Below are 7,129 nucleotides of genomic sequence, written 5' to 3'. Positions count from 1 at the left end.
TGTGTTACCCTCCTCAGCTTGTGTGTTCAAGCATAGACGATGCAACGGTGGAGCTCTCTGTGTGGTGTATATTTCCCCACTGTTACTTAAGGCTTATATAAATGTTAAGAGGGAGAGACCTTGTGAACCTGGTAAGTTTCAAGGACTTCTTGTGACTAGTGAGTTATTTCCTGAATCTTAAGGAATCTCTCCCCAGCTTGGATTGTTTCAAAGCAGAGGAAATTGCTACACATCTAGCTGGACAGATATTTTTATCTTGCCTCAGGAGACTTCCTAGAAGTTCTCAGGTCATACTCTTGCAACTCCAGGTTTCCAATCAACCCATTCATCTGGAACATCCCATCCTTCTCTGGATCCTTGACTTTTGCTTCTCCTCTGGCCAAACCTGAGTCTCTAAATATTTTCTCCAACTATATGCTCATCTGATGCTGTTGTTTCGATATTCCAAGTTTGTTTGTTTTTTTTTTTTTGATGGTACCTATGTACTGAGTACTCTCACATTTAGAGCTCCAGTCTGACCTTTCCTATGACTTTCAGTATCAGATATTCAACCATTTAAGTCACATCTTTTGAGTGTGCTGTCTGCACCTCAAACATAGCTCCTTATCCACTCTTCCCACCAATAGTGCTGGAAAGTCTGTTTGGAAAGCCAATGTTACTCTTTCCTTTTATGCTCTGCCTTTTCCTATAGGGTCTGGAATTTACCAAGTATATCTCCCAGAATTCCTTCCTGTAAGGTAGCCTACCAATAAGGTGCATTTGCATGAGACTGGAGAGAAAAGAGGTCTAATAATTGCTACACCCAGACTGTCTTCAAGTTAAGAGATTTTGCCATAGTCTCCAGGACTCCTCTGTAAACTCATTTGCATCTGACACTGAAGTGTCTCAGGCATTTTCTCAACTCCCTGCCACACTCTCCCTTTCTTCAAGGATACCGGGCTAGAATCAGGGTTCTTCCATGACCTAAGTTCCTTCCCTCTTTCAGAATCTTATAAATATTCACAATCTCAGATCCTTTCCTTTCTAAAATGCCTGCATATGTTTCACTTCTGATCCATCCTCCAAATCACTGGCCCCCAAGTGTTACCTTGCCCATAAACAGAAGAAATGGAGGCGTGTGTGTTAGCCCAAGACCTAAATCCGCTTATAAACCCTTGCCATATAGGTCAATGGCAGTGCCATCTATATGGCTAAGGTCAAAACACATAAGAATATATGATTTTTCTCTCTCTTTTTATAGCCAGGATCTTGGGTATTTAAACAATACCTCTGGATTTGGGCAGATTATATAACCTGGGTGAGGTTCCATATGACTACTACCAGTCATCTGTCCCTGAGGCTGGACGTCGCCAAATGGGCTCCATCTCAGTAGAACCAGCTGAATGGTGTTCTAACTGGAAAATAAAGAAGCACTCTCAATGAAGCTTACAGGGAAGTTTCCAGCTGAGAAAAGTGAAAGCCTTATGAAGTGAGAGGCTGGCGGGACAGATATGTACAAGAGCAGAAGACCATTTGATCAGAGGAGAGTGGTACATTTGTTGAGCAGGGTTAGGATGCAGTTTTGAGATTTCCAAGGTAACAGTTTAAACAGAGCCTAATCCTTGCAGGTGGAGAATTCTTTCTCCAGAAGTATGTATGTTTCCACCATCAGTTTTGGAGATGGTCCCAGGAGTGGGGTTGTTAACATGGATCATGTACATTCTGCTCTGTGGTGGCCACTGCCAAAAGAGATGTCAACGTGCACCAAAATGTCTGTCCATGGCTAACAGTGCCATTTCAAACTTCATCTTTGCCATCTACTAGGGCAAGAAAAATTATGCCATGATGTATGTATGTGGGCATCCTTCTGTGTGCTGTTTCTGTGGACTGCCTATTTGTGATGGAGCTTTCTTATAAAGTTAGGACAGAGTACAGAGGAAATACTTTTTGTTCAGACTTACTGAGTAAAAATAAAAGCATTGAGCGGGAAGTCCCATCTCCCTAGGGCAAGAAGTTTAAACGTTAGCATCAGAAGAGGGCACTTTCTCTGGACTCCTTTTTCCTGCCTAGGAACATTCTCTCTAGGCCACCACTGCAGAAACACCTCCACCCCACTTGGTGGTGGGTATCACCCAACTGGAGATTTGAATCCAGGCTCCCAATTGCCGCCACTGTAATCCCACGTCTAATCACAAGCTCACTCTTACCTATGTCTTGGTGCTGTGAGACGCTGAATGAGAAGCAAAAGCAATGAATAAAAACAAAATGATAAAATAAATCCTCTGGCTTATAGGTTCAGTGGGAACTGCGAGTCAGAATTATGCATTTGGCAACACAGAAATGATACTAATGAATGCAAAAAATATGAATCATATGCCTTTTCAACCCACCATACAACCCCTCAAGTGGAAACAAGGCTCCTAAATCTAGTAAATTTGTCTAAACCGAGATCCATAGTGTATTCACACATGACAACCCTTGGTACTATTCTAAAATCTTAACCTTGATCATGAAATAGGTAAATCTTGGATTTTTGAGAGGTGTGATATTACACAGGTTTATAGTGTTACAGTTTTCACGGGTGGGGAAATTTGTGTGTGCTTCATTGTAAGTTTGTAGTGTTTAAATGTGGCATAAGGGTGCTGTTCGGAAGCAGGCATTCAATTCCCTTTCTTTGAATCTACCATCTCCAGATGCCCAGGAACATCCCACAGTCCTGGGTTCTATAAAGCTGACATTCACAGAACTGCAAAGTCTGACATAGCGGGGGTATCCTCACTCAGAGAAAATGTTCTCCCAACATTCGCCCATTTTTGGTTTTAGAAAATAGACTTAGCTGAAAGAAACACTAGGCCTGTTCTGGGTTGACCAGACATCTGTCAAAATATCTAAAAGCTGAGGCCATATTAAGAGCTTCTCAGAGAGCATAGCAACTCCAAAACACCTACGAAAGGCTGAAGACTGCCCCTGGCTTTCTCCCTCCTAAGCAAAAGAGAACTGAGTGTGTACCAAACCCGTTCTATGCTTTTCTTCTGGAATGATCTTGATGGGACACCCTTGTCTGGCAGCAGTTTCATCCTTGGGCATTAACTCAGGGTACTCTTGACAGAGGGACCTTTTGCTCTGGAGGGCAAAACTCTGCCTTAGGTTAGGCCCAACCTCACAACTTCTGGACAATAAGTGGCCAAGTGGGATTAAAGATCTGTGATCTCAAGAGATGTTCTTCTGGGTAGAAGAGAGAGGGTAACGTACCCTTTGAACAAATGTGTGGAACACACCAGCACTGTGGAATCATGGGATAACTTGTGACGTCAGTTCTCTACTTCCAGTATGTGGGTCCTGGGGATTTAACCTCAGGTTTTCAGGCTTGCTGGTAGGGCTTTACTGAGTTATGGTGTGTGTGTGTGTGTGTGTGTGTGTGTGTGTGTGTGTGTGTGTGTGTGTGTGTGTGTGTGTAAGACAAGGATGATGTCAAATGTGATTGAGGAAACAATCACCTTCCATCTTATTCATTTTTTGGTACATGGACTGGAGCTCTGTTGAGTTCTGGGGCTCAACAGTTTGTCTAGATGAACTGGTCTGCAAGCCCCAGGGATCCTCCTGGTCTGTCTCCCCAGCGCTGGGCTTATCGGTGCATGAAACATGTAGCTTTTTATACTGGATCTGGGGATCAAACTTGGGTCCTCATGCAGGTGCAGCTGGCAAGTCACTTACCAATTCTCAAACACTTACTAAAATGTTTTAGGTCACTAAATACATCTACAATACGAACAGACCCTACACACACACACACACACACACACACACACACACACACACACTTATATCCTAGGTCTTATAAACCACGAATATTTTTCAGATTGTTACAGAAACATCACACTGTATCTTGTAGTTACCACCCAGCCGGGGAAACAAGGACATTTGCCATCGAGGATGATGAAGGGCTTTCCAACCAAAGTTGTCTTCAGCTACACGAAGCCAAGTAGCAGTTGGCATAATGCACTTTCCTCTTTGTGCATCAGTTTCTTCCTTTCTAAAGTAAAAGTATTGTTTATTTCTTACAGACATGGTGCCTCGCTGCCATTTCTAGCATAACCAAAGAATAAAAGTGTCGTGGAAAGTTACTCTCTATTCTTGGAACTAGACCGGAACTGACCTGTATCTCTTCCCCGTTAACTTCCGCTTAGCAGGTCCGTGTTTCTCTGTGACATTTTCCTGGGAGTTCATAGAGCGAATGCTACTCTTGTTGCTACCTCAGCTGTGGATTCTCTGGACAGATGCTGTTAAACAGGAATCATCAGGGCAAAGGTGCAACCTCTGAGGACTCAAGGATCAGTTGGCCTCTCAAAATGCTTCAGGGGAGTCTGATACTGAAAGTGATGCCTCCACATTCTGATCTGGGACCAGTGAGCAGCCTATCAGTTTTCATTGGCCCAAAAACTAGTGCATTAGTAAAGGCAGGGTGCCTCGTGTGGGAGTACACTTTGCCCTAAATGGGGAACAAGACTAGGTCTCTGATCTTGATATAGACAGAGAAAGTAGAAACTCAATACATTCACACAAGTCAGCATTCAGGAAGCACTGGATCAAAGGGCAAAGGAACAAGAGCTAGCCGGGTGAACATTGTAGGGTGGCCAGCCAGTCTCACTGTGCCACCCAAGACCAAGTCATTCATTGCCTTAGAATGTTTCAGAAGACACAGGAGTGCCAAGCCTAGTGGAGGAAAAAGAAGGAATTTAAAACAGGCCACAAAGTACGGGTAATTGAAGAATCATCTCCCACTCCCAGGTATCCAGGGGCAGAGGGATGCTAAAATGGAGAATGAAGAGAGCTTACCTACAGCAAGGAACTCTACTGTCCAGGAAGTATGGCTTACAGGTTCTCATGGTGCACTGCATCCTTGGTCATGGAATTCCTACATGCCACCATTTTAAGACATAGTTTTTTGTTGCTTGTAAGTTAATCAACCTATAATTTGTTATAATAGCTGCACAAATGAAGGTGTCAGCATTTTTTCTCCTCCCTCTCTCTCTCTTCCTCCCTCTCTCCCTCTGTCCCTTCCTTCCATCTATCCTTCTTTCCTTTCTTCTTTCCTTCTTTTCTTCTTTCTTTCCTTCCTTCCTTCTGAAGCAGGCAAACAGAGGAATAGTTTAGTACCCTGGCCTTTAAGCAAACTTCGAGGGAGACACTCTTCTGCCTTTGTATAATTAGGTATAAAATCAGATGTGTTTCGGGAAGTAGAAAAATGATTATTATGACCTAATCTATTAATCAAAACAGAACCACCTGCATTCTGCCTCCTTGGTAACCAAGCTCCTCCTTCCTGTGGCCCCAGATGATAATCAAGGCCCTCAAATAATTTCACTCCTACCGCCTTCCTCTCCATTGCAGCCTATTCTGATCTTTTCCCTTGCTTTGCCTTAATAAACTTTGCCAGCTCCCTTTGCAAATTTATCTGGGTTTTTATTTCAATCAATAAATCAAGAAGTCACACTCAAGCCTTACCCTCATCGCTGGCTACAGGTAAATCTTTCTCTCTTCCTCTCCATCTTTTCCCCTCCCTGTTCCTCCCCACTTCTCTCTCTCTCTCTCTCTCTCTCTCTCTCTATATATATATATATATATATATATATATATATATCCCTCTTCCACTTCCTTTGTTCTTTTTCCTTCCTTTTATGTGTGTATGACTTCTTTGCCTGCCTTCATTAATGGTTTGTGCACTAGATGGGTGCCAGGTACCCTTGGAGGTCAGAACACATCAGGTCCTATAACTAGGCTTACAAATAAATGGTTTTAAGCCACTAGTCTGCAGCCTGGCCTTTCAGCGTGATCTTCAACTTGCTAAGTATCCCAGCCTGACCTCAAACTTGTGATCCTCCTACCTTTGCTTTCTGGGTACTTTGATTGTAGATATATACTACCCTGTCTGACTCGGTGTTTTTGAAAAAACTCCCAGTATGTTTCCAATAGGCCGTCAGGGTTGGAAACTGCTGATCTGGAATATTCCAATTTTGCTCATTAGACTGTTGGTAATTTCATTACTGTGTGGGCATTCCTTAAAACCTGTTCCTGGGTCCCGCATCAGAGTACAGATTCTTGGGTCCTACTTCAGACTTAGATTCTCCAGAGTAGCCAAAGAATGCGTTTGAACACACACCATCTCAGGTAAGCTTTCTTAGGCTTGATAAAGTCTGAGTAAGAGCTGGACTGTCTCCCATTTCGTGCCACCCTGCACTAAGAGAGCCAATGATCCTTCTGTCTTCTGACTAAGTCCACAGCACTTCTGCTTGCTGTTACAAGCTAAAAACCTTTAAACAGCACAGCGAAGACCTTGGGAGGGAGAATCTCATCTGGATGGAACACAGGCAGTTGGACGAAACCATTTCTTCTGTTTCTGACACTCTATGATTTTATACCATTATATCTGTCATCATGATCTGTGAAGCCCAGGCATGAAATGGTTCAAACTGTAGCTACTGCGACAGAAGGGCAGGCAATAGCTTCAAGCAGGGCTCACATATCTCCACGGGTCCTGCCTTGGACTTTAAATCAATCTGACCGGTGGAGTTAAGGATACCACGAGCCTTCAAGACCAGGCCATGCACTTGCAGCCACCTCCCTGCCACCTGTCTGGATCATTGTGGCTCTTGTCTCTTGGTTACTTCGTTGATACTGGCATTTGTCTGTTGTGAAGAATGATGGCTCTTGTTATGGTGTTCTCACACTTGTATGTTTACACGCATTGATCTGGTTCAATGCGCTTCCCCTAGGTCTATCCTACACCTCTTCTGTTGTTTTGACTTGTGCTACATTTCTGACTCACTCCGAGCTCTTGGCTGTGAGTCTGAACTTTGTTCTTACTGCTGATCCTTAGAACTTGAGGGTAACACTTGTTTCCCCCTGAATACTCACCTCAGCTTTTCCTGATAGACTTTTTCTGCTCTACCTTGGAAATATGAGCCAACCCTGGCTGGCTCAGGCGGCCATCCAAACAGTCCCATCACACCCACCTTGACGGACAATTCCATCACATAACCTTTGAAGTGACACAGAGAAGTCAGATTCTTCCCATGCTCCCCAAGAATTGCCAGTGGACAGCAAAGGTTGACCACCAATTAACAAGCAGAAAACTATGGCTCCCTACAGC

This window comes from Rattus rattus, chromosome 2 (assembly GCF_011064425.1).
Source record: "Rattus rattus isolate New Zealand chromosome 2, Rrattus_CSIRO_v1, whole genome shotgun sequence".
NCBI classification, from domain to species: domain Eukaryota; kingdom Metazoa; phylum Chordata; class Mammalia; order Rodentia; family Muridae; genus Rattus; species Rattus rattus.
Note: the sequence above shows the minus strand (reverse complement) of the source record.